The 26202-nt window shown below is 39.0% G+C and overlaps 30 non-coding genes across 30 annotated transcripts; 13 read left to right on the top strand and 17 right to left on the bottom strand.

Moving 5' to 3' along the window:
* Nucleotides 1-117: 117 nt before the first annotated feature.
* On the bottom strand, nt 118-191 carry trnan-guu (transfer RNA asparagine (anticodon GUU)). The gene has a single exon. It is a non-coding gene; the product is annotated as a tRNA-Asn (tRNA).
* A 1613-nt stretch (nt 192-1804) lies between these two features.
* On the bottom strand, nt 1805-1876 carry trnaw-cca (transfer RNA tryptophan (anticodon CCA)). Its single transcript has one exon. It is a non-coding gene; the product is annotated as a tRNA-Trp (tRNA).
* A 628-nt stretch (nt 1877-2504) lies between these two features.
* Nucleotides 2505-2577, bottom strand: trnav-uac (transfer RNA valine (anticodon UAC)). The gene has a single exon. It is a non-coding gene; the product is annotated as a tRNA-Val (tRNA).
* Nucleotides 2578-2714: 137 nt separating this feature from the next.
* On the top strand, nt 2715-2927 carry LOC131705469 (small nucleolar RNA U3). Its single transcript, XR_009310425.1, has one exon. It is a non-coding gene; the product is annotated as a small nucleolar RNA U3 (small nucleolar RNA).
* Nucleotides 2928-4228: 1301 nt separating this feature from the next.
* Nucleotides 4229-4301, top strand: trnaf-gaa (transfer RNA phenylalanine (anticodon GAA)). Its single transcript has one exon. It is a non-coding gene; the product is annotated as a tRNA-Phe (tRNA).
* Nucleotides 4302-4435: 134 nt separating this feature from the next.
* Nucleotides 4436-4509, bottom strand: trnan-guu (transfer RNA asparagine (anticodon GUU)). Its single transcript has one exon. It is a non-coding gene; the product is annotated as a tRNA-Asn (tRNA).
* Nucleotides 4510-6117: 1608 nt separating this feature from the next.
* On the bottom strand, nt 6118-6189 carry trnaw-cca (transfer RNA tryptophan (anticodon CCA)). The gene has a single exon. It is a non-coding gene; the product is annotated as a tRNA-Trp (tRNA).
* Nucleotides 6190-6817: 628 nt separating this feature from the next.
* Nucleotides 6818-6890, bottom strand: trnav-uac (transfer RNA valine (anticodon UAC)). Its single transcript has one exon. It is a non-coding gene; the product is annotated as a tRNA-Val (tRNA).
* Nucleotides 6891-7027: 137 nt separating this feature from the next.
* On the top strand, nt 7028-7240 carry LOC131705468 (small nucleolar RNA U3). The gene has a single exon (XR_009310424.1). It is a non-coding gene; the product is annotated as a small nucleolar RNA U3 (small nucleolar RNA).
* Nucleotides 7241-8541: 1301 nt separating this feature from the next.
* Nucleotides 8542-8614, top strand: trnaf-gaa (transfer RNA phenylalanine (anticodon GAA)). The gene has a single exon. It is a non-coding gene; the product is annotated as a tRNA-Phe (tRNA).
* Nucleotides 8615-8748: 134 nt separating this feature from the next.
* On the bottom strand, nt 8749-8822 carry trnan-guu (transfer RNA asparagine (anticodon GUU)). Its single transcript has one exon. It is a non-coding gene; the product is annotated as a tRNA-Asn (tRNA).
* A 1606-nt stretch (nt 8823-10428) lies between these two features.
* On the bottom strand, nt 10429-10500 carry trnaw-cca (transfer RNA tryptophan (anticodon CCA)). The gene has a single exon. It is a non-coding gene; the product is annotated as a tRNA-Trp (tRNA).
* Nucleotides 10501-11128: 628 nt separating this feature from the next.
* On the bottom strand, nt 11129-11201 carry trnav-uac (transfer RNA valine (anticodon UAC)). The gene has a single exon. It is a non-coding gene; the product is annotated as a tRNA-Val (tRNA).
* Nucleotides 11202-11338: 137 nt separating this feature from the next.
* LOC131705467 (small nucleolar RNA U3) lies at nt 11339-11551 on the top strand. The gene has a single exon (XR_009310423.1). It is a non-coding gene; the product is annotated as a small nucleolar RNA U3 (small nucleolar RNA).
* Nucleotides 11552-12852: 1301 nt separating this feature from the next.
* On the top strand, nt 12853-12925 carry trnaf-gaa (transfer RNA phenylalanine (anticodon GAA)). The gene has a single exon. It is a non-coding gene; the product is annotated as a tRNA-Phe (tRNA).
* A 134-nt stretch (nt 12926-13059) lies between these two features.
* On the bottom strand, nt 13060-13133 carry trnan-guu (transfer RNA asparagine (anticodon GUU)). The gene has a single exon. It is a non-coding gene; the product is annotated as a tRNA-Asn (tRNA).
* A 1607-nt stretch (nt 13134-14740) lies between these two features.
* trnaw-cca (transfer RNA tryptophan (anticodon CCA)) lies at nt 14741-14812 on the bottom strand. Its single transcript has one exon. It is a non-coding gene; the product is annotated as a tRNA-Trp (tRNA).
* A 628-nt stretch (nt 14813-15440) lies between these two features.
* Nucleotides 15441-15513, bottom strand: trnav-uac (transfer RNA valine (anticodon UAC)). Its single transcript has one exon. It is a non-coding gene; the product is annotated as a tRNA-Val (tRNA).
* Nucleotides 15514-15650: 137 nt separating this feature from the next.
* On the top strand, nt 15651-15863 carry LOC131705466 (small nucleolar RNA U3). The gene has a single exon (XR_009310422.1). It is a non-coding gene; the product is annotated as a small nucleolar RNA U3 (small nucleolar RNA).
* Nucleotides 15864-17164: 1301 nt separating this feature from the next.
* On the top strand, nt 17165-17237 carry trnaf-gaa (transfer RNA phenylalanine (anticodon GAA)). Its single transcript has one exon. It is a non-coding gene; the product is annotated as a tRNA-Phe (tRNA).
* Nucleotides 17238-17371: 134 nt separating this feature from the next.
* Nucleotides 17372-17445, bottom strand: trnan-guu (transfer RNA asparagine (anticodon GUU)). The gene has a single exon. It is a non-coding gene; the product is annotated as a tRNA-Asn (tRNA).
* Nucleotides 17446-19053: 1608 nt separating this feature from the next.
* On the bottom strand, nt 19054-19125 carry trnaw-cca (transfer RNA tryptophan (anticodon CCA)). Its single transcript has one exon. It is a non-coding gene; the product is annotated as a tRNA-Trp (tRNA).
* Nucleotides 19126-19753: 628 nt separating this feature from the next.
* trnav-uac (transfer RNA valine (anticodon UAC)) lies at nt 19754-19826 on the bottom strand. Its single transcript has one exon. It is a non-coding gene; the product is annotated as a tRNA-Val (tRNA).
* A 137-nt stretch (nt 19827-19963) lies between these two features.
* Nucleotides 19964-20176, top strand: LOC131705465 (small nucleolar RNA U3). The gene has a single exon (XR_009310421.1). It is a non-coding gene; the product is annotated as a small nucleolar RNA U3 (small nucleolar RNA).
* A 1301-nt stretch (nt 20177-21477) lies between these two features.
* On the top strand, nt 21478-21550 carry trnaf-gaa (transfer RNA phenylalanine (anticodon GAA)). Its single transcript has one exon. It is a non-coding gene; the product is annotated as a tRNA-Phe (tRNA).
* A 134-nt stretch (nt 21551-21684) lies between these two features.
* On the bottom strand, nt 21685-21758 carry trnan-guu (transfer RNA asparagine (anticodon GUU)). The gene has a single exon. It is a non-coding gene; the product is annotated as a tRNA-Asn (tRNA).
* Nucleotides 21759-24207: 2449 nt separating this feature from the next.
* Nucleotides 24208-24422, top strand: LOC131705461 (small nucleolar RNA U3). The gene has a single exon (XR_009310417.1). It is a non-coding gene; the product is annotated as a small nucleolar RNA U3 (small nucleolar RNA).
* Nucleotides 24423-25102: 680 nt separating this feature from the next.
* On the top strand, nt 25103-25184 carry trnal-cag (transfer RNA leucine (anticodon CAG)). The gene has a single exon. It is a non-coding gene; the product is annotated as a tRNA-Leu (tRNA).
* A 298-nt stretch (nt 25185-25482) lies between these two features.
* Nucleotides 25483-25556, top strand: trnai-aau (transfer RNA isoleucine (anticodon AAU)). Its single transcript has one exon. It is a non-coding gene; the product is annotated as a tRNA-Ile (tRNA).
* A 170-nt stretch (nt 25557-25726) lies between these two features.
* Nucleotides 25727-25808, bottom strand: trnas-aga (transfer RNA serine (anticodon AGA)). Its single transcript has one exon. It is a non-coding gene; the product is annotated as a tRNA-Ser (tRNA).
* Between the last annotated feature and the right edge of the window lie 394 nt (nt 25809-26202).

Below are 26202 nucleotides of genomic sequence, written 5' to 3'. Positions count from 1 at the left end.
TGTTTTGTATTATTTTGAACTGAAAAATAGAGCGTTTTTTTTTGTTCTGTTTAATTGGAAGAAATAAAAACGTATCAGAGTGCCATTTTCTAATGTGATTAAGAAATGCAAAAACATCGTCCCTGGGTGGGCTTGAACCACCAACCTTTCGGTTAACAGCCGAACGCGCTAACCAATTGCGCCACAGAGACAAATCGGCTCAACCGAACCTGAGACCACATCTAAGAAGAAAGCAACACGGCAGAAAAGTCTGTAATCACAATTAAATGTATGCAACCCAATGCAAGCAAACTTCAAGCCTTTTATATTTATTCCCATGTATGTAGTCTGCCATTTGCAAATTCAATAAATAAATAAATTAACTAAATAGCACATTTTTCGACGAGAGGTATGTTTTCAGTTTCTTCAAAAAGTAGTCTCAGCTCGTTGATTCAGTCGCTTTAAAATCCACCTCTGTTCCGATGCATCAGCGCTGTATGCTGTGGCTTGAGCTTGTTTGACGAAGCAGGAAATGCAAAAATGCTAAAACCTGTTATTGCATCACATGACAGACTTAAGGTATACTTCAACGTCTTGGCTGTCTCAAGTTAGTTGGTATTGTTAATGTAACACCTCGTTGTTGCCCAGTCATTGTATCATATTAATGAAGTAGAGCTTGCCACTTCTCAGCACCGAGCTGACAATGAGTGTTGTTTTCGGGCACCTGCTGGCTGCTAGTGATGACCACTCCAATCTTCAGTCAGGGGGTTGTTGAAGGAAGGGGACACATTTTGAGTGTGCATCTCATACTGGTTTAAATCAATAAGCAAATTTCAAATTGATCATTGATAATGTTGAAACTATTTAAGAACTCTTTCAATAGGACTTGACTAATATAACAAATATAGTAATGTGATTTGCACTACGCAGGACTTGATTGTGCTTAAATAAAGACATAACATCTGAAAATAACTTGTGCTTACCCCCACTTACAAGGAAAGGGTCAAACTTTGTATTCGTTCTCATAACGTGTTAGAAAATGTAAACAGCAGTTGGAGAATGCCGAAGTCGATCATCCTAGCATGTTTAACGAGAGCATTTCTCATGTAAGCTACTTCCAGTCATAGATCGTTTATACTGTTCTCAATGGTCCGTATCCCAGCCTGAGACCACGATCCAGTGGCCGACGGAGATGATTTTCAAAGTAATATGTTATTTGGAATATTAAAACAATCAAGTTAATTACATGTTTGTACACACAGTATTTTCCAGTGACTTCAACAAGTAGTCTGTTTACAACAAAAATACAATCTGTGTTAGGAACGCTATTTTAGTCCGATTTAAAAAAGAAATTAAAATGGTATTGAGTGCTGACAAGAGTTTGGTATCAGCTGTTGATTTCATTGAAACAATCTTTATAGTAAAATCAACAAATTTATTCCTCTGGTCGTGTATTGTCTCGCTGACTGCTATCCACCTGGAAGTCACCTAAAGGATAAGGCACTGGCCTCCTAAACCAGGGATTATGGTTTCGTCAGTTTTATTTAAAACAGTGTGTGTGTATTTGTTCTTGGTCTGTGATATATGTGGTCTGTGTTTATAGATCTTGGCACGTTGCACCAAGTAGTCGTGGCCAAGTGGTTAAGGTGATGGGCTTGAACTCTGTTGGCGTTGTGTCCCTTTTTATGTCTTCGTTGTTAATTCTTAAATGCCTGTTCAGCTTAAAGGTATCAATTATTACTTGCTGTACATTAAATTCTTCCAAACTAGTATTTGCAAACACATTACAAAATTAAATGGTGTGGAATAGAAACAAAGAAGGCTTTGACCTCGACGTGATTTGAACACGCAACCTTCTGATCTGGAGTCAGACGCGCTACCGTTGCGCCACGAATTCCTGCCGTAGTGCATGCTTGTTATGCAATGCTAGAGTGCACAGCAAGCATGCCAAAGGCATGCTAAGTCCGATGCTGATACTTGGAAAACACTCGGTATCACCAGGGTCATGGGAAACAGCCGACTCAATATTTGTTCGTAGTCTGCAGGGCTATGAAGTTGTCGGAAGTGTGTTTGATTCTCAGCTTAAAAGTAAAGAAAACATAAAACAAAGCGATTTGTTTTTATAATGTTTATTATTTGAAACGTGGGCATAAACACAGTTGTACTGGCTGGGAATCGTCTCGGGTCAATTACTTGGAAAGCAGCTATGCTGACCAATATATCACCAACGAGGGAAAGCTGGCAGTACTGAGTGACACAGATGACGGATTTTCTCAGCGCGTCTCCTCTGAATGCGCACTGGCACAAAGGGGCTTTGCTCATCTAATGACGTGACAGAATGCAATAATGTATTGGGTTAATTTACCAACAAAAGAAACATAAATAAAAGTGTATGTATTTTTTGTGAATAAACTATCTTGCTTCTACGATGGGACCGGAGACCTTACATCCGCAATCTAATGATCGGCCAAACCCAGAACTACCTTGTCTTGACCAGGGAGTCATATTGTAAAAACAAACTGAAGTGGTTCCACTGGGGATCGAACCCAGGACCTTCTGCGTGTAAAGCAGACGGGATAACCACTACACTATGGAACCTTGTCACAACGTGAGTTTTGTGTTTGAAACGCATTGGCAATTATTAACATTACTATGAACAAAATATTCTAGAAAGGAAACCGAATCAGACACCATCATGCCGGGAGTAGGGAAGTTGTTTTACCCACATATTTGTTAAGACTATACTTTCAGGGATCATTTCTATAGTTTGTTTCTAGTGAAATGCGTTTTTAGTGTCTGGTCTCGCTAACCATAACGAGGAGTTACAGTGTTTTCTTCTGAGCGCGAAGCGGGACTTGAATGCTATTTCACTTTAGCTGTTCTTGATCATTGATGAACATTCCGCTCTCTTTTGGGATCGAGCCCCACGTTGGACGTCCTTTTTAAATACAAAATGTAGATGTTTCTTCGATGCAACAGAGCAATATCTGATTCTGTTCACACTGTATACAGTATTGCAACAAAATTACTTTTTGGTCGTTGTCATATAGCAATTGCTATTGTAAAATGCGTGCATCGTTTATAGTTATAACGATATTGAAATAAATAGTCTTACTTTTGTGGGTTGGCTTCAAACCGTTTCTGTTTTAACACTTGTCATTACATCATTCATGGAGCAACAGTTGGTATGTGCGTAATAAACCCGATCGGGCCTTGATATGACAACCCTAGGCTGTGCTGAAATAAATAATGCGGTTTTCTGCTGTAATGAACGCAGTTTGTCAGGATGGTCGAGTGGTCTACAGCGCTAGACTTAAGGACTCTGTCTTTCCAAAGAATTCTGTGTTCTGGTCTCCAAGTGGAGGTGTCGGTTCAAATCCTCCTCTGACAGTTCAATTTTATTTATTCTTAAAAGGAATAAATGTGTTCATTTTACTATAAAAGATTGTTTCAAGGAAATCAACAGCTGATACCAAACTCTTGTCAGAACGCAATACCATTTTAATTTCCATTTTAATTCAGACTAAAATAGCGTTCCTAACACAGATTGCATTTGGTTGTAAACAGACTACTCGTTGAAGTCAATGAAAAATATTTTGTCCAAACATGTATTTAACTTGTTTTAATATTAAAAATAATATATTAAATTGAATAACATCTCCGACGGCCACTGGATCGAGGTCTCAGGCTGGGATGCGGACCTTTGAGAACAGTATAAACGATCTATTAGTGGAAGAAGCTTACATCAGAAATGCCCTCGTTTAACATGCTAGGATGATCGACCTCGGCATTCTCCAATTGCTGTTTACATGTTATAACACGTTATGAGTACGAATACAAAGTTGGACACTTTCCTTGTAAGTGGGGGTAAGCACAATTTATTTTCAGATGTAATGTCTTTATTTAAGCTCAATCTAGTCCTGCGTAATGCAAATCACATTACTATATTTTTATATTAGTCAAGGCCTATGTAAAGTGTTCTTAAATTGTTTTAACATTAGCATTGATCAATTTGATGATCCGCTTTCTTTTCTCCCAATACGGTATGCAAAGTATACAACTTTTCTGCCCACTTTGATCATAGGCAGTTTTATCCCCCCGTTTCGGCTGAAAACCGCATCTGGGTGAAAACTTAAGTGTTTCGAAACGCATTTGTAAAGGCATCGGATTCTATTGTGTTGCCGAGCTGTTGATCGTTTCTCATAATACACAGGTTTACTGGGGTGACAAAAAACGCAAGTCTTGTCAAGCCGAAATAGCTCAGTTGGGAGAGCGTTAGACTGAAGATCTAAAGGTCCCTGGTTCGATCCCGGGTTTCGGCAAATAGCAAGACTATTTTTGTTTTGTATTATTTTGAACTGAAAAATAGAGCGGTTTTTTTTGTTCTGTTTAATTGGAAGAAATAACAACGTATCAGAGTGCCATTTTCTAATGTGATTAAGAAATGCACAATCATCGTCCCTGGGTGGGCTTGAACCACCAACCTTTCGGTTAACAGCCGAACGCGCTAACCAATTGCGCCACAGAGACAAATCGGCTCAACCGAACCTGAGACCACATCTAAGAAGAAAGCAACACGGCAGAAAAGTCTGTAATCACAATTAAATGTATGCAATGCAAGCAAACTTCAAGCCTTTTATATTTATTCCCATGTATGTAGTCTGCCATTTGCAAATTCAATAAATAAATAAATTAACTAAATAGCACATTTTTCGACGAGAGGTATGTTTTCAGTTTCTTCAAAAAGTAGTCTCAGCTCGTTGATTCAGTCGCTTTAAAATCCACCTCTGTTCCGATGCATCAGCGCTGTGTGCTGTGGCTTGAGCTTGTTTGACCAAGCAGAAAATGCAAAAATGCTAAAACCTGTTATTGCATCACATGACAGACTTAAGGTATACTTCAACGTCTTGGCTGTCTCAAGTTAGTTGGTATTGTTAAAGTAACACCTCGTTGTTGCCCAGTCATTGTATCATATTAATGAAGTAGAGCTTGCCACTTCTCAGCACCGAGCTGACAATGAGTGTTGTTTTCGGGCACCTGCTGGCTGCTAGTGATGACCACTCCAATCTTCAGTCAGGGGGTTGTTGAAGGAAGGGGACACATTTTGAGTGTGCATCTCATACTGGTTTAAATCAATAAGCAAATTTCAAATTGATCATTGATAATGTTGAAACTATTTAAGAACTCTTTCAATAGGACTTGACTAATATAACAAATATAGTAATGTGATTTGCACTACGCAGGACTTGATTGTGCTTAAATAAAGACATAACATCTGAAAATAACTTGTGCTTACCCCCACTTACAAGGAAAGGGTCAAACTTTGTATTCGTTCTCATAACGTGTTAGAAAATGTAAACAGCAGTTGGAGAATGCCGTAGTCGATCATCCTAGCATGTTTAACGAGAGCATTTCTCATGTAAGCTACTTCCAGTCATAGATCGTTTATACTGTTCTCAATGGTCCGTATCCCAGCCTGAGACCACGATCCAGTGGCCGACGGAGATGATTTTCAAAGTAATATGTTATTTGGAATATTAAAACAATCAAGTTAATTACATGTTTGTACACACAGTATTTTCCAGTGACTTCAACAAGTAGTCTGTTTACAACAAAAATACAATCTGTGTTAGGAACGCTATTTTAGTCCGATTTAAAAAAGAAATTAAAATGGTATTGAGTGCTGACAAGAGTTTGGTATCAGCTGTTGATTTCATTGAAACAATCTTTATAGTAAAATGAACACATTTATTCCTCTGGTCGTGTATTGTCTCGCTGACTGCTATCCACCTGGAAGTCACCTAAAGGATAAGGCACTGGCCTCCTAAACCAGGGATTATGGTTTCGTCAGTTTTATTTAAAACAGTGTGTGTGTATTTGTTCTTGGTCTGTGATATATGTGGTCTGTGTTTATAGATCTTGGCACGTTGCACCAAGTAGTCGTGGCCAAGTGGTTAAGGTGATGGGCTTGAACTCTGTTGGCGTTGTGTCCCTTTTTATGTCTTCGTTGTTAATTCTTAAATGCCTGTTCAGCTTAAAGGTATCAATTATTACTTGCTGTACATTAAATTCTTCCAAACTAGTATTTGCAAACACATTACAAAATTAAATGGTGTGGAATAGAAACAAAGAAGGCTTTGACCTCGACGTGATTTGAACACGCAACCTTCTGATCTGGAGTCAGACGCGCTACCGTTGCGCCACGAATTCCTGCCGTAGTGCATGCTTGTTATGCAATGCTAGAGTGCACAGCAAGCATGCCAAAGGCATGCTAAGTCCGATGCTGATACTTGGAAAACACTCGGTATCACCAGGGTCATGGGAAACAGCCGACTCAATATTTGTTCGTAGTCTGCAGGGCTATGAAGTTGTCGGAAGTGTGTTTGATTCTCAGCTTAAAAGTAAAGAAAACATAAAACAAAGCGATTTGTTTTTATAATGTTTATTATTTGAAACGTGGGCATAAACACAGTTGTACTGGCTGGGAATCGTCTCGGGTCAATTACTTGGAAAGCAGCTATGCTGACCAATATATCACCAACGAGGGAAAGCTGGCAGTACTGAGTGACACAGATGACGGATTTTCTCAGCGCGTCTCCTCTGAATGCGCACTGGCACAAAGGGGCTTTGATCATCTAATGACGTGACAGAATGCAATAATGTATTGGGTTAATTTACCAACAAAAGAAACATAAATAAAAGTGTATGTATTTTTTGTGAATAAACTATCTTGCTTCTACGATGGGACCGGAGACCTTACATCCGCAATCTAATGATCGGCCAAACCCAGAACTACCTTGTCTTGACCAGGGAGTCATATTGTAAAAACAAACTGAAGTGGTTCCACTGGGGATCGAACCCAGGACCTTCTGCGTGTAAAGCAGACGGGATAACCACTACACTATGGAACCTTGTCACAACGTGAGTTTTGTGTTTGAAACGCATTGGCAATTATTAACATTACTATGAACAAAATATTCTAGAAAGGAAACCGAATCAGACACCATCATGCCGGGAGTAGGGAAGTTGTTTTACCCACATATTTGTTAAGACTATACTTTCAGGGATCATTTCTATAGTTTGTTTCTAGTGAAATGCGTTTTTAGTGTCTGGTCTCGCTAACCATAACGAGGAGTTACAGTGTTTTCTTCTGAGCGCGAAGCGGGACTTGAATGCTATTTCACTTTAGCTGTTCTTGATCATTGATGAACATTCCGCTCTCTTTTGGGATCGAGCCCCACGTTGGACGTCCTTTTTAAATACAAAATGTAGATGTTTCTTCGATGCAACAGAGCAATATCTGATTCTGTTCACACTGTATACAGTATTGCAACAAAATTACTTTTTGGTCGTTGTCATATAGCAATTGCTATTGTAAAATGCGTGCATCGTTTATAGTTATAACGATATTGAAATAAATAGTCTTACTTTTGTGGGTTGGCTTCAAACCGTTTCTGTTTTAACACTTGTCATTACATCATTCATGGAGCAACAGTTGGTATGTGCGTAATAAACCCGATCGGGCCTTGATATGACAACCCTAGGCTGTGCTGAAATAAATATTGCGGTTTTCTGCTGTAATGAACGCAGTTTGTCAGGATGGTCGAGTGGTCTACAGCGCTAGACTTAAGGACTCTGTCTTTCCAAAGAATTCTGTGTTCTGGTCTCCAAGTGGAGGTGTCGGTTCAAATCCTCCTCTGACAGTTCAATTTTATTTATTCTTAAAAGGAATAAATGTGTTCATTTTACTATAAAAGATTGTTTCAAGGAAATCAACAGCTGATACCAAACTCTTGTCAGAACGCAATACCATTTTAATTTCCATTTTAATTCAGACTAAAATAGCGTTCCTAACACAGATTGCATTTGGTTGTAAACAGACTACTCGTTGAAGTCAATGAAAAATATTTTGTCCAAACATGTATTTAACTTGTTTTAATATTAAAAATAATATATTAAATTGAATAACATCTCCGTCGGCCACTGGATCGAGGTCTCAGGCTGGGATGCGGACCTTTGAGAACAGTATAAACGATCTATTAGTGGAAGAAGCTTACATCAGAAATGCCCTCGTTTAACATGCTAGGATGATCGACATCGGCATTCTCCAATTGCTGTTTACATGTTATAACACGTTATGAGTACGAATACAAAGTTGGACACTTTCCTTGTAAGTGGGGGTAGGCACAGTTTATTTTCAGATGTAATGTCTTTATTTAAGCTCAATCTAGTCCTGCGTAATGCAAATCACATTACTATATTTTTATATTAGTCAAGGCCTATGTAAAGTGTTCTTAAATTGTTTTAACATTAGCATTGATCAATTTGATGATCCGCTTTCTTTTCTCCCAATACGGTATGCAAAGTATACAACTTTTCTGCCCACTTTGATCATAGGCAGTTTTATCCCCCCGTTTCGGCTGAAAACCGCATCTGGGTGAAAACTTAAGTGTTTCGAAACGCATTTGTAAAGGCATCGGATTCTATTGTGTTGCCGAGCTGTTGATCGTTTCTCATAATACACAGGTTTACTGTGGTGACAAAAAATGCAAGTCTTGTCAAGCCGAAATAGCTCAGTTGGGAGAGCGTTAGACTGAAGATCTAAAGGTCCCTGGTTCGATCCCGGGTTTCGGCAAATAGCAAGACTATTTTTGTTTTGTATTATTTTGAACTGAAAAATAGAGCGGTTTTTTTTGTTCTGTTTAATTGGAAGAAATAACAACGTATCAGAGTGCCATTTTCTAATGTGATTAAGAAATGCACAATCATCGTCCCTGGGTGGGCTTGAACCACCAACCTTTCGGTTAACAGCCGAACGCGCTAACCAATTGCGCCACAGAGACAAATCGGCTCAACCGAACCTGAGACCACATCTAAGAAGAAAGCAACACGGCAGAAAAGTCTGTAATCACAATTAAATGTATGCAATGCAAGCAAACTTCAAGCCTTTTATATTTATTCCCATGTATGTAGTCTGCCATTTGCAAATTCAATAAATAAATAAATTAACTAAATAGCACATTTTTCGACGAGGTATGTTTTCAGTTTCTTCAAAAAGTAGTCTCAGCTCGTTGATTCAGTCGCTTTAAAATCCACCTCTGTTCCGATGCATCAGCGCTGTGTGCTGTGGCTTGAGCTTGTTTGACCAAGCAGAAAATGCAAAAATGCTAAAACCTGTTATTGCATCACATGACAGACTTAAGGTATACTTCAACGTCTTGGCTGTCTCAAGTTAGTTGGTATTGTTAAAGTAACACCTCGTTGTTGCCCAGTCATTGTATCATATTAATGAAGTAGAGCTTGCCACTTCTCAGCACCGAGCTGACAATGAGTGTTGTTTTCGGGCACCTGCTGGCTGCTAGTGATGACCACTCCAATCTTCAGTCAGGGGGTTGTTGAAGGAAGGGGACACATTTTGAGTGTGCATCTCATACTGGTTTAAATCAATAAGCAAATTTCAAATTGATCATTGATAATGTTGAAACTATTTAAGAACTCTTTCAATAGGACTTGACTAATATAACAAATATAGTAATGTGATTTGCACTACGCAGGACTTGATTGTGCTTAAATAAAGACATAACATCTGAAAATAACTTGTGCTTACCCCCACTTACAAGGAAAGGGTCAAACTTTGTATTCGTTCTCATAACGTGTTAGAAAATGTAAACAGCAGTTGGAGAATGCCGTAGTCGATCATCCTAGCATGTTTAACGAGAGCATTTCTCATGTAAGCTACTTCCAGTCATAGATCGTTTATACTGTTCTCAATGGTCCGTATCCCAGCCTGAGACCACGATCCAGTGGCCGATGGAGATGATTTTCAAAGTAATATGTTATTTGGAATATTAAAACAATCAAGTTAATTACATGTTTGTACACACAGTATTTTCCAGTGACTTCAACAAGTAGTCTGTTTACAACAAAAATACAATCTGTGTTAGGAACGCTATTTTAGTCCGATTTAAAAAAGAAATTAAAATGGTATTGAGTGCTGACAAGAGTTTGGTATCAGCTGTTGATTTCATTGAAACAATCTTTATAGTAAAATGAACACATTTATTCCTCTGGTCGTGTATTGTCTCGCTGACTGCTATCCACCTGGAAGTCACCTAAAGGATAAGGCACTGGCCTCCTAAACCAGGGATTATGGTTTCGTCAGTTTTATTTAAAACAGTGTGTGTGTATTTGTTCTTGGTCTGTGATATATGTGGTCTGTGTTTATAGATCTTGGCACGTTGCACCAAGTAGTCGTGGCCAAGTGGTTAAGGTGATGGGCTTGAACTCTGTTGGCGTTGTGTCCCTTTTTATGTCTTCGTTGTTAATTCTTAAATGCCTGTTCAGCTTAAAGGTATCAATTATTACTTGCTGTACATTAAATTCTTCCAAACTAGTATTTGCAAACACATTACAAAATTAAATGGTGTGGAATAGAAACAAAGAAGGCTTTGACCTCGACGTGATTTGAACACGCAACCTTCTGATCTGGAGTCAGACGCGCTACCGTTGCGCCACGAATTCCTGCCGTAGTGCATGCTTGTTATGCAATGCTAGAGTGCACAGCAAGCATGCCAAAGGCATGCTAAGTCCGATGCTGATACTTGGAAAACACTCGGTATCACCAGGGTCATGGGAAACAGCCGACTCAATATTTGTTCGTAGTCTGCAGGGCTATGAAGTTGTCGGAAGTGTGTTTGATTCTCAGCTTAAAAGTAAAGAAAACATAAAACAAAGCGATTTGTTTTTATAATGTTTATTATTTGAAACGTGGGCATAAACACAGTTGTACTGGCTGGGAATCGTCTCGGGTCAATTACTTGGAAAGCAGCTATGCTGACCAATATATCACCAACGAGGGAAAGCTGGCAGTACTGAGTGACACAGATGACGGATTTTCTCAGCGCGTCTCCTCTGAATGCGCACTGGCACAAAGGGGCTTTGATCATCTAATGACGTGACAGAATGCAATAATGTATTGGGTTAATTTACCAACAAAAGAAACATAAATAAAAGTGTATGTATTTTTTGTGAATAAACTATCTTGCTTCTACGATGGGACCGGAGACCTTACATCCGCAATCTAATGATCGGCCAAACCCAGAACTACCTTGTCTTGACCAGGGAGTCATATTGTAAAAACAAACTGAAGTGGTTCCACTGGGGATCGAACCCAGGACCTTCTGCGTGTAAAGCAGAAGGGATAACCACTACACTATGGAACCTTGTCAGAACGTGAGTTTTGTGTTTGAAACGCATTGGCAATTATTAACATTACTATGAACAAAATATTCTAGAAAGGAAACCGAATCAGACACCATCATGCCGGGAGTAGGGAAGTTGTTTTACCCACATATTTGTTAAGACTATACTTTCAGGGATCATTTCTATAGTTTGTTTCTAGTGAAATGCGTTTTTAGTGTCTGGTCTCGCTAACCATAACGAGGAGTTACAGTGTTTTCTTCTGAGCGCGAAGCGGGACTTGAATGCTATTTCACTTTAGCTGTTCTTGATCATTGATGAACATTCCGCTCTCTTTTGGGATCGAGCCCCACGTTGGACGTCCTTTTTAAATACAAAATGTAGATGTTTCTTCGATGCAACAGAGCAATATCTGATTCTGTTCACACTGTATACAGTATTGCAACAAAATTACTTTTTGGTCGTTGTCATATAGCAATTGCTATTGTAAAATGCGTGCATCGTTTATAGTTATAACGATATTGAAATAAATAGTCTTACTTTTGTGGGTTGGCTTCAAACCGTTTCTGTTTTAACACTTGTCATTACATCATTCATGGAGCAACAGTTGGTATGTGCGTAATAAACCCGATCGGGCCTTGATATGACAACCCTAGGCTGTGCTGAAATAAATAATGCGGTTTTCTGCTGTAATGAACGCAGTTTGTCAGGATGGTCGAGTGGTCTACAGCGCTAGACTTAAGGACTCTGTCTTTCCAAAGAATTCTGTGTTCTGGTCTCCAAGTGGAGGTGTCGGTTCAAATCCTCCTCTGACAGTTCAATTTTATTTATTCTTAAAAGGAATAAATGTGTTCATTTTACTATAAAAGATTGTTTCAAGGAAATCAACAGCTGATACCAAACTCTTGTCAGAACGCAATACCATTTTAATTTCCATTTTAATTCAGACTAAAATAGCGTTCCTAACACAGATTGCATTTGGTTGTAAACAGACTACTCGTTGAAGTCAATGAAAAATATTTTGTCCAAACATGTATTTAACTTGTTTTAATATTAAAAATAATATATTAAATTGAATAACATCTCCGTCGGCCACTGGATCGAGGTCTCAGGCTGGGATGCGGACCTTTGAGAACAGTATAAACGATCTATTAGTGGAAGAAGCTTACATCAGAAATGCCCTCGTTTAACATGCTAGGATGATCGACATCGGCATTCTCCAATTGCTGTTTACATGTTATAACACGTTATGAGTACGAATACAAAGTTGGACACTTTCCTTGTAAGTGGGGGTAGGCACAGTTTATTTTCAGATGTAATGTCTTTATTTAAGCTCAATCTAGTCCTGCGTAATGCAAATCACATTACTATATTTTTATATTAGTCAAGGCCTATGTAAAGTGTTCTTAAATTGTTTTAACATTAGCATTGATCAATTTGATGATCCGCTTTCTTTTCTCCCAATACGGTATGCAAAGTATACAACTTTTCTGCCCACTTTGATCATAGGCAGTTTTATCCCCCCGTTTCGGCTGAAAACCGCATCTGGGTGAAAACTTAAGTGTTTCGAAACGCATTTGTAAAGGCATCGGATTCTATTGTGTTGCCGAGCTGTTGATCGTTTCTCATAATACACAGGTTTACTGGGGTGACAAAAAACGCAAGTCTTGTCAAGCCGAAATAGCTCAGTTGGGAGAGCGTTAGACTGAAGATCTAAAGGTCCCTGGTTCGATCCCGGGTTTCGGCAAATAGCAAGACTATTTTTGTTTTGTATTATTTTGAACTGAAAAATAGAGCGGTTTTTTTTGTTCTGTTTAATTGGAAGAAATAACAACGTATCAGAGTGCCATTTTCTAATGTGATTAAGAAATGCACAATCATCGTCCCTGGGTGGGCTTGAACCACCAACCTTTCGGTTAACAGCCGAACGCGCTAACCAATTGCGCCACAGAGACAAATCGGCTCAACCGAACCTGAGACCACATCTAAGAAGAAAGCAACACGGCAGAAAAGTCTGTAATCACAATTAAATGTATGCAATGCAAGCAAACTTCAAGCCTTTTATATTTATTCCCATGTATGTAGTCTGCCATTTGCAAATTCAATAAATAAATAAATTAACTAAATAGCACATTTTTCGACGAGAGGTATGTTTTCAGTTTCTTCAAAAAGTAGTCTCAGCTCGTTGATTCAGTCGCTTTAAAATCCACCTCTGTTCCGATGCATCAGCGCTGTGTGCTGTGGCTTGAGCTTGTTGACCAAGCAGAAAATGCAAAAATGCTAAAACCTGTTATTGCATCACATGACAGACTTAAGGTATACTTCAACGTCTTGGCTGTCTCAAGTTAGTTGGTATTGTTAAAGTAACACCTCGTTGTTGCCCAGTCATTGTATCATATTAATGAAGTAGAGCTTGCCACTTCTCAGCACCGAGCTGACAATGAGTGTTGTTTTCGGGCACCTGCTGGCTGCTAGTGATGACCACTCCAATCTTCAGTCAGGGGGTTGTTGAAGGAAGGGGACACATTTTGAGTGTGCATCTCATACTGGTTTAAATCAATAAGCAAATTTCAAATTGATCATTGATAATGTTGAAACTATTTAAGAACTCTTTCAATAGGACTTGACTAATATAACAAATATAGTAATGTGATTTGCACTACGCAGGACTTGATTGTGCTTAAATAAAGACATAACATCTGAAAATAACTTGTGCTTACCCCCACTTACAAGGAAAGGGTCAAACTTTGTATTCGTTCTCATAACGTGTTAGAAAATGTAAACAGCAGTTGGAGAATGCCGTAGTCGATCATCCTAGCATGTTTAACGAGAGCATTTCTCATGTAAGCTACTTCCAGTCATAGATCGTTTATACTGTTCTCAATGGTCCGTATCCCAGCCTGAGACCACGATCCAGTGGCCGACGGAGATGATTTTCAAAGTAATATGTTATTTGGAATATTAAAACAATCAAGTTAATTACATGTTTGTACACACAGTATTTTCCAGTGACTTCAACAAGTAGTCTGTTTACAACAAAAATACAATCTGTGTTAGGAACGCTATTTTAGTCCGATTTAAAAAAGAAATTAAAATGGTATTGAGTGCTGACAAGAGTTTGGTATCAGCTGTTGATTTCATTGAAACAATCTTTATAGTAAAATGAACACATTTATTCCTCTGGTCGTGTATTGTCTCGCTGACTGCTATCCACCTGGAAGTCACCTAAAGGATAAGGCACTGGCCTCCTAAACCAGGGATTATGGTTTCGTCAGTTTTATTTAAAACAGTGTGTGTGTATTTGTTCTTGGTCTGTGATATATGTGGTCTGTGTTTATAGATCTTGGCACGTTGCACCAAGTAGTCGTGGCCAAGTGGTTAAGGTGATGGGCTTGAACTCTGTTGGCGTTGTGTCCCTTTTTATGTCTTCGTTGTTAATTCTTAAATGCCTGTTCAGCTTAAAGGTATCAATTATTACTTGCTGTACATTAAATTCTTCCAAACTAGTATTTGCAAACACATTACAAAATTAAATGGTGTGGAATAGAAACAAAGAAGGCTTTGACCTCGACGTGATTTGAACACGCAACCTTCTGATCTGGAGTCAGACGCGCTACCGTTGCGCCACGAATTCCTGCCGTAGTGCATGCTTGTTATGCAATGCTAGAGTGCACAGCAAGCATGCCAAAGGCATGCTAAGTCCGATGCTGATACTTGGAAAACACTCGGTATCACCAGGGTCATGGGAAACAGCCGACTCAATATTTGTTCGTAGTCTGCAGGGCTATGAAGTTGTCGGAAGTGTGTTTGATTCTCAGCTTAAAAGTAAAGAAAACATAAAACAAAGCGATTTGTTTTTATAATGTTTATTATTTGAAACGTGGGCATAAACACAGTTGTACTGGCTGGGAATCGTCTCGGGTCAATTACTTGGAAAGCAGCTATGCTGACCAATATATCACCAACGAGGGAAAGCTGGCAGTACTGAGTGACACAGATGACGGATTTTCTCAGCGCGTCTCCTCTGAATGCGCACTGGCACAAAGGGGCTTTGATCATCTAATGACGTGACAGAATGCAATAATGTATTGGGTTAATTTACCAACAAAAGAAACATAAATAAAAGTGTATGTATTTTTTGTGAATAAACTATCTTGCTTCTACGATGGGACCGGAGACCTTACATCCGCAATCTAATGATCGGCCAAACCCAGAACTACCTTGTCTTGACCAGGGAGTCATATTGTAAAAACAAACTGAAGTGGTTCCACTGGGGATCGAACCCAGGACCTTCTGCGTGTAAAGCAGACGGGATAACCACTACACTATGGAACCTTGTCAGAACGTGAGTTTTGTGTTTGAAACGCATTGGCAATTATTAACATTACTATGAACAAAATATTCTAGAAAGGAAACCGAATCAGACACCATCATGCCGGGAGTAGGGAAGTTGTTTTACCCACATATTTGTTAAGACTATACTTTCAGGGATCATTTCTATAGTTTGTTTCTAGTGAAATGCGTTTTTAGTGTCTGGTCTCGCTAACCATAACGAGGAGTTACAGTGTTTTCTTCTGAGCGCGAAGCGGGACTTGAATGCTATTTCACTTTAGCTGTTCTTGATCATTGATGAACATTCCGCTCTCTTTTGGGATCGAGCCCCACGTTGGACGTCCTTTTTAAATACAAAATGTAGATGTTTCTTCGATGCAACAGAGCAATATCTGATTCTGTTCACACTGTATACAGTATTGCAACAAAATTACTTTTTGGTCGTTGTCATATAGCAATTGCTATTGTAAAATGCGTGCATCGTTTATAGTTATAACGATATTGAAATAAATAGTCTTACTTTTGTGGGTTGGCTTCAAACCGTTTCTGTTTTAACACTTGTCATTACATCATTCATGGAGCAACAGTTGGTATGTGCGTAAAAAACCCGATCGGGCCTTGATATGACAACCCTAGGCTGTGCTGAAATAAATAATGCGGTTTTCTGCTGTAATGAACGCAGTTTGTCAGGATGGTCGAGTGGTCTACAGCGCTAGACTTAAGGACTCTGTCTTTCCAAAGAATTCTGTGTTCTGGTCTCCAAGTGGAGGTGTCGGTTCAAATCCTCCTCTGACAGTTCAATTTTATTTATTCTTAAAAGGAATAAATGTGTTCATTTTACTATAAAAGATTGTTTCAAGGAAATCAACAGCTGATACCAAACTCTTGTCAGAACGCAATACCATTTTAATTTCCATTTTAATTCAGACTAAAATAGCGTTCCTAACACAGATTGCATTTGGTTGTAAACAGACTACTCGTTGAAGTCAATGAAAAATATTTTGTCCAAACATGTATTTAACTTGTTTTAATATTAAAAATAATATATTAAATTGAATAACATCTCCGTCGGCCACTGGATCGAGGTCTCAGGCTGGGATGCGGACCTTTGAGAACAGTATAAACGATCTATTAGTGGAAGAAGCTTACATCAGAAATGCCCTCGTTTAACATGCTAGGATGATCGACATCGGCATTCTCCAATTGCTGTTTACATGTTATAACACGTTATGAGTACGAATACAAAGTTGGACACTTTCCTTGTAAGTGGGGGTAGGCACAGTTTATTTTCAGATGTAATGTCTTTATTTAAGCTCAATCTAGTCCTGCGTAATGCAAATCACATTACTATATTTTTATATTAGTCAAGGCCTATGTAAAGTGTTCTTAAATTGTTTTAACATTAGCATTGATCAATTTGATGATCCGCTTTCTTTTCTCCCAATACGGTATGCAAAGTATACAACTTTTCTGCCCACTTTGATCATAGGCAGTTTTATCCCCCCGTTTCGGCTGAAAACCGCATCTGGGTGAAAACTTAAGTGTTTCGAAACGCATTTGTAAAGGCATCGGATTCTATTGTGTTGCCGAGCTGTTGATCGTTTCTCATAATACACAGGTTTACTGGGGTGACAAAAAACGCAAGTCTTGTCAAGCCGAAATAGCTCAGTTGGGAGAGCGTTAGACTGAAGATCTAAAGGTCCCTGGTTCGATCCCGGGTTTCGGCAAATAGCAAGACTATTTTTGTTTTGTATTATTTTGAACTGAAAAATAGAGCGGTTTTTTTTGTTCTGTTTAATTGGAAGAAATAACAACGTATCAGAGTGCCATTTTCTAATGTGATTAAGAAATGCACAATCATCGTCCCTGGGTGGGCTTGAACCACCAACCTTTCGGTTAACAGCCGAACGCGCTAACCAATTGCGCCACAGAGACAAATCGGCTCAACCGAACCTGAGACCACATCTAAGAAGAAAGCAACACGGCAGAAAAGTCTGTAATCACAATTAAATGTATGCAATGCAAGCAAACTTCAAGCCTTTTATATTTATTCCCATGTATGTAGTCTGCCATTTGCAAATTCAATAAATAAATAAATTAACTAAATAGCACATTTTTCGACGAGAGGTATGTTTTCAGTTTCTTCAAAAAGTAGTCTCAGCTCGTTGATTCAGTCGCTTTAAAATCCACCTCTGTTCCGATGCATCAGCGCTGTGTGCTGTGGCTTGAGCTTGTTTGACCAAGCAGAAAATGCAAAAATGCTAAAACCTGTTATTGCATCACATGACAGACTTAAGGTATACTTCAACGTCTTGGCTGTCTCAAGTTAGTTGGTATTGTTAAAGTAACACCTCGTTGTTGCCCAGTCATTGTATCATATTAATGAAGTAGAGCTTGCCACTTCTCAGCACCGAGCTGACAATGAGTGTTGTTTTCGGGCACCTGCTGGCTGCTAGTGATGACCACTCCAATCTTCAGTCAGGGGGTTGTTGAAGGAAGGGGACACATTTTGAGTGTGCATCTCATACTGGTTTAAATCAATAAGCAAATTTCAAATTGATCATTGATAATGTTGAAACTATTTAAGAACTCTTTCAATAGGACTTGACTAATATAACAAATATAGTAATGTGATTTGCACTACGCAGGACTTGATTGTGCTTAAATAAAGACATAACATCTGAAAATAACTTGTGCTTACCCCCACTTACAAGGAAAGGGTCAAACTTTGTATTCGTTCTCATAACGTGTTAGAAAATGTAAACAGCAGTTGGAGAATGCCGTAGTCGATCATCCTAGCATGTTTAACGAGAGCATTTCTCATGTAAGCTACTTCCAGTCATAGATCGTTTATACTGTTCTCAATGGTCCGTATCCCAGCCTGAGACCACGATCCAGTGGCCGACGGAGATGATTTTCAAAGTAATATGTTATTTGGAATATTAAAACAATCAAGTTAATTACATGTTTGTACACACAGTATTTTCCAGTGACTTCAACAAGTAGTCTGTTTACAACAAAAATACAATCTGTGTTAGGAACGCTATTTTAGTCCGATTTAAAAAAGAAATTAAAATGGTATTGAGTGCTGACAAGAGTTTGGTATCAGCTGTTGATTTCATTGAAACAATCTTTATAGTAAAATGAACACATTTATTCCTCTGGTCGTGTATTGTCTCGCTGACTGCTATCCACCTGGAAGTCACCTAAAGGATAAGGCACTGGCCTCCTAAACCAGGGATTATGGTTTCGTCAGTTTTATTTAAAACAGTGTGTGTGTATTTGTTCTTGGTCTGTGATATATGTGGTCTGTGTTTATAGATCTTGGCACGTTGCACCAAGTAGTCGTGGCCAAGTGGTTAAGGTGATGGGCTTGAACTCTGTTGGCGTTGTGTCCCTTTTTATGTCTTCGTTGTTAATTCTTAAATGCCTGTTCAGCTTAAAGGTATCAATTATTACTTGCTGTACATTAAATTCTTCCAAACTAGTATTTGCAAACACATTACAAAATTAAATGGTGTGGAATAGAAACAAAGAAGGCTTTGACCTCGACGTGATTTGAACACGCAACCTTCTGATCTGGAGTCAGACGCGCTACCGTTGCGCCACGAATTCCTGCCGTAGTGCATGCTTGTTATGCAATGCTAGAGTGCACAGCAAGCATGCCAAAGGCATGCTAAGTCCGATGCTGATACTTGGAAAACACTCGGTATCACCAGGGTCATGGGAAACAGCCGACTCAATATTTGTTCGTAGTCTGCAGGGCTATGAAGTTGTCGGAAGTGTGTTTGATTCTCAGCTTAAAAGTAAAGAAAACATAAAACAAAGCGATTTGTTTTTATAATGTTTATTATTTGAAACGTGGGCATAAACACAGTTGTACTGGCTGGGAATCGTCTCGGGTCAATTACTTGGAAAGCAGCTATGCTGACCAATATATCACCAACGAGGGAAAGCTGGCAGTACTGAGTGACACAGATGACGGATTTTCTCAGCGCGTCTCCTCTGAATGCGCACTGGCACAAAGGGGCTTTGATCATCTAATGACGTGACAGAATGCAATAATGTATTGGGTTAATTTACCAACAAAAGAAACATAAATAAAAGTGTATGTATTTTTTGTGAATAAACTATCTTGCTTCTACGATGGGACCGGAGACCTTACATCCGCAATCTAATGATCGGCCAAACCCAGAACTACCTTGTCTTGACCAGGGAGTCATATTGTAAAAACAAACTGAAGTGGTTCCACTGGGGATCGAACCCAGGACCTTCTGCGTGTAAAGCAGACGGGATAACCACTACACTATGGAACCTTGTCAGAACGTGAGTTTTGTGTTTGAAACGCATTGGCAATTATTAACATTACTATGAACAAAATATTCTAGAAAGGAAACCGAATCAGACACCATCATGCCGGGAGTAGGGAAGTTGTTTTACCCACATATTTGTTAAGACTATACTTTCAGGGATCATTTCTATAGTTTGTTTCTAGTGAAATGCGTTTTTAGTGTCTGGTCTCGCTAACCATAACGAGGAGTTACAGTGTTTTCTTCTGAGCGCGAAGCGGGACTTGAATGCTATTTCACTTTAGCTGTTCTTGATCATTGATGAACATTCCGCTCTCTTTTGGGATCGAGCCCCACGTTGGACGTCCTTTTTAAATACAAAATGTAGATGTTTCTTCGATGCAACAGAGCAATATCTGATTCTGTTCACACTGTATACAGTATTGCAACAAAATTACTTTTTGGTCGTTGTCATATAGCAATTGCTATTGTAAAATGCGTGCATCGTTTATAGTTATAACGATATTGAAATAAATAGTCTTACTTTTGTGGGTTGGCTTCAAACCGTTTCTGTTTTAACACTTGTCATTACATCATTCATGGAGCAACAGTTGGTATGTGCGTAAAAAACCCGATCGGGCCTTGATATGACAACCCTAGGCTGTGCTGAAATAAATAATGCGGTTTTCTGCTGTAATGAACGCAGTTTGTCAGGATGGTCGAGTGGTCTACAGCGCTAGACTTAAGGACTCTGTCTTTCCAAAGAATTCTGTGTTCTGGTCTCCAAGTGGAGGTGTCGGTTCAAATCCTCCTCTGACAGTTCAATTTTATTTATTCTTAAAAGGAATAAATGTGTTCATTTTACTATAAAAGATTGTTTCAAGGAAATCAACAGCTGATACCAAACTCTTGTCAGAACGCAATACCATTTTAATTTCCATTTTAATTCAGACTAAAATAGCGTTCCTAACACAGATTGCATTTGGTTGTAAACAGACTACTCGTTGAAGTCAATGAAAAATATTTTGTCCAAACATGTATTTAACTTGTTTTAATATTAAAAATAATATATTAAATTGAATAACATCTCCGTCGGCCACTGGATCGAGGTCTCAGGCTGGGATGCGGACCTTTGAGAACAGTATAAACGATCTATTAGTGGAAGAAGCTTACATCAGAAATGCCCTCGTTTAACATGCTAGGATGATCGACATCGGCATTCTCCAATTGCTGTTTACATGTTATAACACGTTATGAGTACGAATACAAAGTTGGACACTTTCCTTGTAAGTGGGGGTAGGCACAGTTTATTTTCAGATGTAATGTCTTTATTTAAGCTCAATCTAGTCCTGCGTAATGCAAATCACATTACTATATTTTTATATTAGTCAAGGCCTATGTAAAGTGTTCTTAAATTGTTTTAACATTAGCATTGATCAATTTGATGATCCGCTTTCTTTTCTCCCAATACGGTATGCAAAGTATGCAACTTTTCTGCCCACTTTGATCATAGGCAGTTTTATCCCCCCGTTTCGGCTGAAAACCGCATCTGGGTGAAAACTTAAGTGTTTCGAAACGCATTTGTAAAGGCATCGGATTCTATTGTGTTGCCGAGCTGTTGATCGTTTCTCATAATACACAGGTTTACTGGGGTGACAAAAAACGCAAGTCTTGTCAAGCCGAAATAGCTCAGTTGGGAGAGCGTTAGACTGAAGATCTAAAGGTCCCTGGTTCGATCCCGGGTTTCGGCAAATAGCAAGACTATTTTTGTTTTGTATTATTTTGAACTGAAAAATAGAGCGGTTTTTTTTGTTCTGTTTAATTGGAAGAAATAACAACGTATCAGAGTGCCATTTTCTAATGTGATTAAGAAATGCACAAACATCGTCCCTGGGTGGGCTTGAACCACCAACCTTTCGGTTAACAGCCGAACGCGCTAACCAATTGCGCCACAGAGACAAATCGGCTCAACCGAACCTGAGACCACATCTAAGAAGAAAGCAACACGGCAGAAAAGTCTGTAATCACAATTAAATGTATGCAATGCAAGCAAACTTCAAGCCTTTTATATTTATTCCCATGTATGTAGTCTGCCATTTGCAAATTCAATAAATAAATAAATTAACTAAATAGCACATTTTTCGACGAGAGGTATGTTTTCAGTTTCTTCAAAAAGTAGTCTCAGCTCGTTGATTCAGTCGCTTTAAAATCCACCTCTGTTCCGATGCATCAGCGCTGTGTGCTGTGGCTTGAGCTTGTTTGACCAAGCAGAAAATGCAAAAATGCTAAAACCTGTTATTGCATCACATGACAGACTTAAGGTATACTTCAACGTCTTGGCTGTCTCAAGTTAGTTGGTATTGTTAAAGTAACACCTCGTTGTTGCCCAGTCATTGTATCATATTAATGAAGTAGAGCTTGCCACTTCTCAGCACCGAGCTGACAATGAGTGTTGTTTTCGGGCACCTGCTGGCTGCTAGTGATGACCACTCCAATCTTCAGTCAGGGGGTTGTTGAAGGAAGGGGACACATTTTGAGTGTGCATCTCATACTGGTTTAAATCAATAAGCAAATTTCAAATTGATCATTGATAATGTTGAAACTATTTAAGAACTCTTTCAATAGGACTTGACTAATATAAAAAATATAGTAATGTGATTTGCACTACGCAGGACTTGATTGTGCTTAAATAAAGACATTACATCTGAAAATAACTTGTGCTTACCCCCACTTACAAGGAAAGGGTCAAACTTTGTATTCGTTCACATAACTTGTTAGAAAATGTAAACAGCAGTTGGAGAATGCCGAAGTCGATCATCCTAGCATGTTAAACGAGGGCATTTCTGATGTAAGCTTCTTCCACTAATAGATCGTTTATACTGTTCTCAAAGGTCCGCATCCCAGCCTGAGACCTCGATCCAGTGGCCGACGGAGATGTTTTTCAAAGTAATATGTTATTTGGAATATTAAAACAATCAAGTTAAATACATGTTTGGACACACAGTATTTTTCAGTGACTTCAACAAGTAGTCTGTTTACAACAGAAAATACAATCGTGTTAGGAACGCTATTTTAGTCCGATTTAAAAAAGAAATTAAAATGGTATTGAGTGCTGACAAGAGTTTGGTATCAGCTGTTGATTTCATTGAAACAATCTTTATAGTAAAATCAACAAATTTATTCCTCTGGTCGTGTATTGTCTCGCTGACTGCTATCCATCTGGAAGTCACCTAAAGGATAAGGCACTGGCCTCCTTAACCAGGGATTATGGTTTCGTCAGTTTTATTTAAAACAGTGTGTGTGTATTTGTTCTTGGTCTGTGATATATGTGGTCTGTGTTTATAGATCTTGGCACGTTGCACCAAGTAGTCGTGGCCAAGTGGTTAAGGTGATGGGCTTGAACTCTGTTGGTGTTCTGTCCCTTTTTATGTCTTCGTTGTTAATTCTTAAATGCCTGTTCATCTTAAAGGTATCAATTATTACTTGCTGTACATTAAATTCTTCCAAACTAGTATTTGCAAACACATCACAAAATTAAATGGTGTGGAATAGAAACAAAAGCTTTGACGTCGACGTGATTGGAACACGCAACCTTCTGATCTGGAGTCAGACGCGCTACCGTTGCGCCACGAATTCCTGCCGTAGTGTATGCTTGTTATGCAATGCTAGAGTGCACAGCAAGCATGCCAAACGCATGCTAATTCCGATGCTGATACTAGGAAAACACTCGGTATCACCAGGGTCAAGGGAAACAGCCGACTCAATATTTGTTCGTAGTCAGCAGGGCTATGAAGTTGTCAGAAGTGTGTTTGATTCTCAGCTTAAAAGTAAAGAAAACATAAAACAATGCAATTTGCTTTTATGATGTTTATTATTTGAAACGTGGGCATAAACACAGTTGTACTGGCTGGGAATCGTCTCGGGTCAATTACTTGGAAAGCAGCTATGCTGACCAATATATCACCAACGAGGGAAAGCTGGCAGTACTGAATGACACAGATGACGGATTTTCTCAGCGCGTCTCCTCTGAATGCGCACTGGCACAAAGGGGCTTTGATCATCTAATGACATGAAATACATGAAAGTCACCGCAAGCCTGCACCTCACCACATCCTTCACACTGTTAAACTGCCTCATTATGACCAGGCCTCTAATTATGCCTTTCCAATACTTTGAATGTGTTATTGTTCAGTTTAACATGAGAACAACTTGGTAGAACAATCATAATGTCCGCAGGACTTATTTTCCTCTGGTTTCCTTGGCTAATAACGCCAAGGTCGCGGGTTCGATCCCCGTACGGGCCACGGCTTTTCTTCTTTAAAGAAACCACAGCATTTGTAATGGTGCCAAAATGAACATTCTTTAACAAAATGAACTGAAGCAATATGAAGTACAACCAGTAATATTTCAGACTTTTTTTTAATAAACTTTATATATAATGCTAGCGAAATGTGTTTTTAAAGTGTTTGGACTCGCTATCCACGAGGAAGAGTGAGAGTGTTCGTTTTTTAGCGTGAAGGAGACAGCGAGTGTTTGTTTTTTTTTGGCCAACTGCTCCCTGTTATTGATGACCGCTCCAGTGTTCCTTAGGGGGCTGGAGGAAGCGGACACGTTCTGAGTGGGTATCTTACCAAAAGGTACGCAAGACGAACTACAGTTGCAAAGCACTGCTGCTTTTTCGATGATTGATTAAAACTATCAATCTGACTGAAAACACGGATCACGTTAATTGTGATCGGTTTTATACCAATAGGCTTACATGACAGGTATTGTGTATAGGCAATGTCATATACATAGAAATGAACACGGACAGTGTTTTTTTAAGGGCTGACTCATTTTAATATTCGAGAGATCTAGGTGTACTAGACAAATATACTGGATTTTTTCCATGTCGTAATTGTGCCGCCTGTGATAATGCGTTTGAAACTAGAGATAATGTGAGATAATGTCTGTTACTGGCGGATAGTTTACAAATGTACTCAATTATGTTACAACTTTTGTGTCTACGAAACATATCTGTAACATTTATGTAATGCCTGTGTGTTTTTTTTCATGAAGTTAATTTGCTAACAGACTGTTCTGATTTGTTTCTAACCGTGAAGCGATCGCTCTGTTTGCCGTATATTTTCTGTCTGTAAGAGGAGTGTCCTTGTGATCCCATATAGAATGCGACGAAACAGGTCACCCTCCTTAATATAAACAGATAAAGAATAAGTTCACACCCCCCCCAGGTGATTTACTGTAGCGTCAGACATTGGAGGTTCAGCAGTGTACTGCAGTGTTGTGCAAAGTCGTCAGTGTAAGTCAGGATGGCCGAGCGGTCTAAGGCGCTGCGTTCAGGTCGCAGTCTCTCTGGAGGCGTGGGTTCGAATCCCACTTCTGACAAATCTGTTTGTTTATTTATTTCTTAAAACGTCCACCGAATGCTTGGTAATTTGATTTGTTTTTCTTGTTAGTATTCAAATCACAAGGTCGTTAAATGAGAGAAAGTCACCGCAAGCCTGCACCTCACCACATCCTTCACACTGTTAAACTGCCTCATTATGACGAGGCCTCTAATTATGCCTTTCCAATACTTTGAATGTGTTATTGTTCAGTTTAACATGAGAACATCTTGGTAGAACAATCATAATGTCCGCAGGACTTATTTTCCTCGGGTTCTAGTATCAAGTTTTGAGTGTGTGGCCGGTTAGCTCAGTTGGTTAGAGCGTGGTGCTAATAACGCCAAGGTCGCGGGTTCGATCCCCGTACGGGCCACGGCTTTTCTTCTTTAAAGAAACCACAGCATTTCTAATGGTGCCAAAATGAACATTCTTTAACAAAATGAACCGAAGCGATATGAAGTACAACCAGTAATATTTCAGACTTCCTGAGCTTTAAACATGTATTAACAATGAGCACATACAATCAATTAAAAACAAAGCTTACGTAGTCGGCAGGATTCGAACCTGCGCGGGGAAACCCCAATGGATTTCTAGTCCATTGCCTTAACCACTCGGCCACGACTACATGCTCGCACAATTATTTGTGAAATATCCAAAAGAAGTAAGAAACCCGTAGTAATGCTGTAGATGGCAGTATAGGCTAACTAATGAACCGAAGTCAAATGTCTTTGTTGAAACTGTCAGATTTGTACAATGCAAGCACACGTGGGAAATGTAAATAAAATATAATTTTTGTTAACGTTCATAATAATGAATACATCTTTATTTCAAAATACGTAGCTATTTAACTGATCTTTTCAAGAAACACCCCCATCCACAAAAACAAAGTAGTTATTTAATTGAACTGAAAAATTGACTTGCTTCATGGCTGTTGCCAGAGCACTCGAGCACGTTCTGGCTAGCGTGAGCGGACTTAGCAGATAACAAGATCTACAAAGTATTTCATGCTAATAAAACAT

This window comes from Acipenser ruthenus, chromosome 35 (genome assembly GCF_902713425.1).
Source record: "Acipenser ruthenus chromosome 35, fAciRut3.2 maternal haplotype, whole genome shotgun sequence".
Lineage (NCBI taxonomy): Eukaryota > Metazoa > Chordata > Actinopteri > Acipenseriformes > Acipenseridae > Acipenser > Acipenser ruthenus.
The sequence above is the reverse complement of the archived record's forward strand: the minus strand, read 5'-3'. Positions and strand labels throughout refer to the sequence as shown.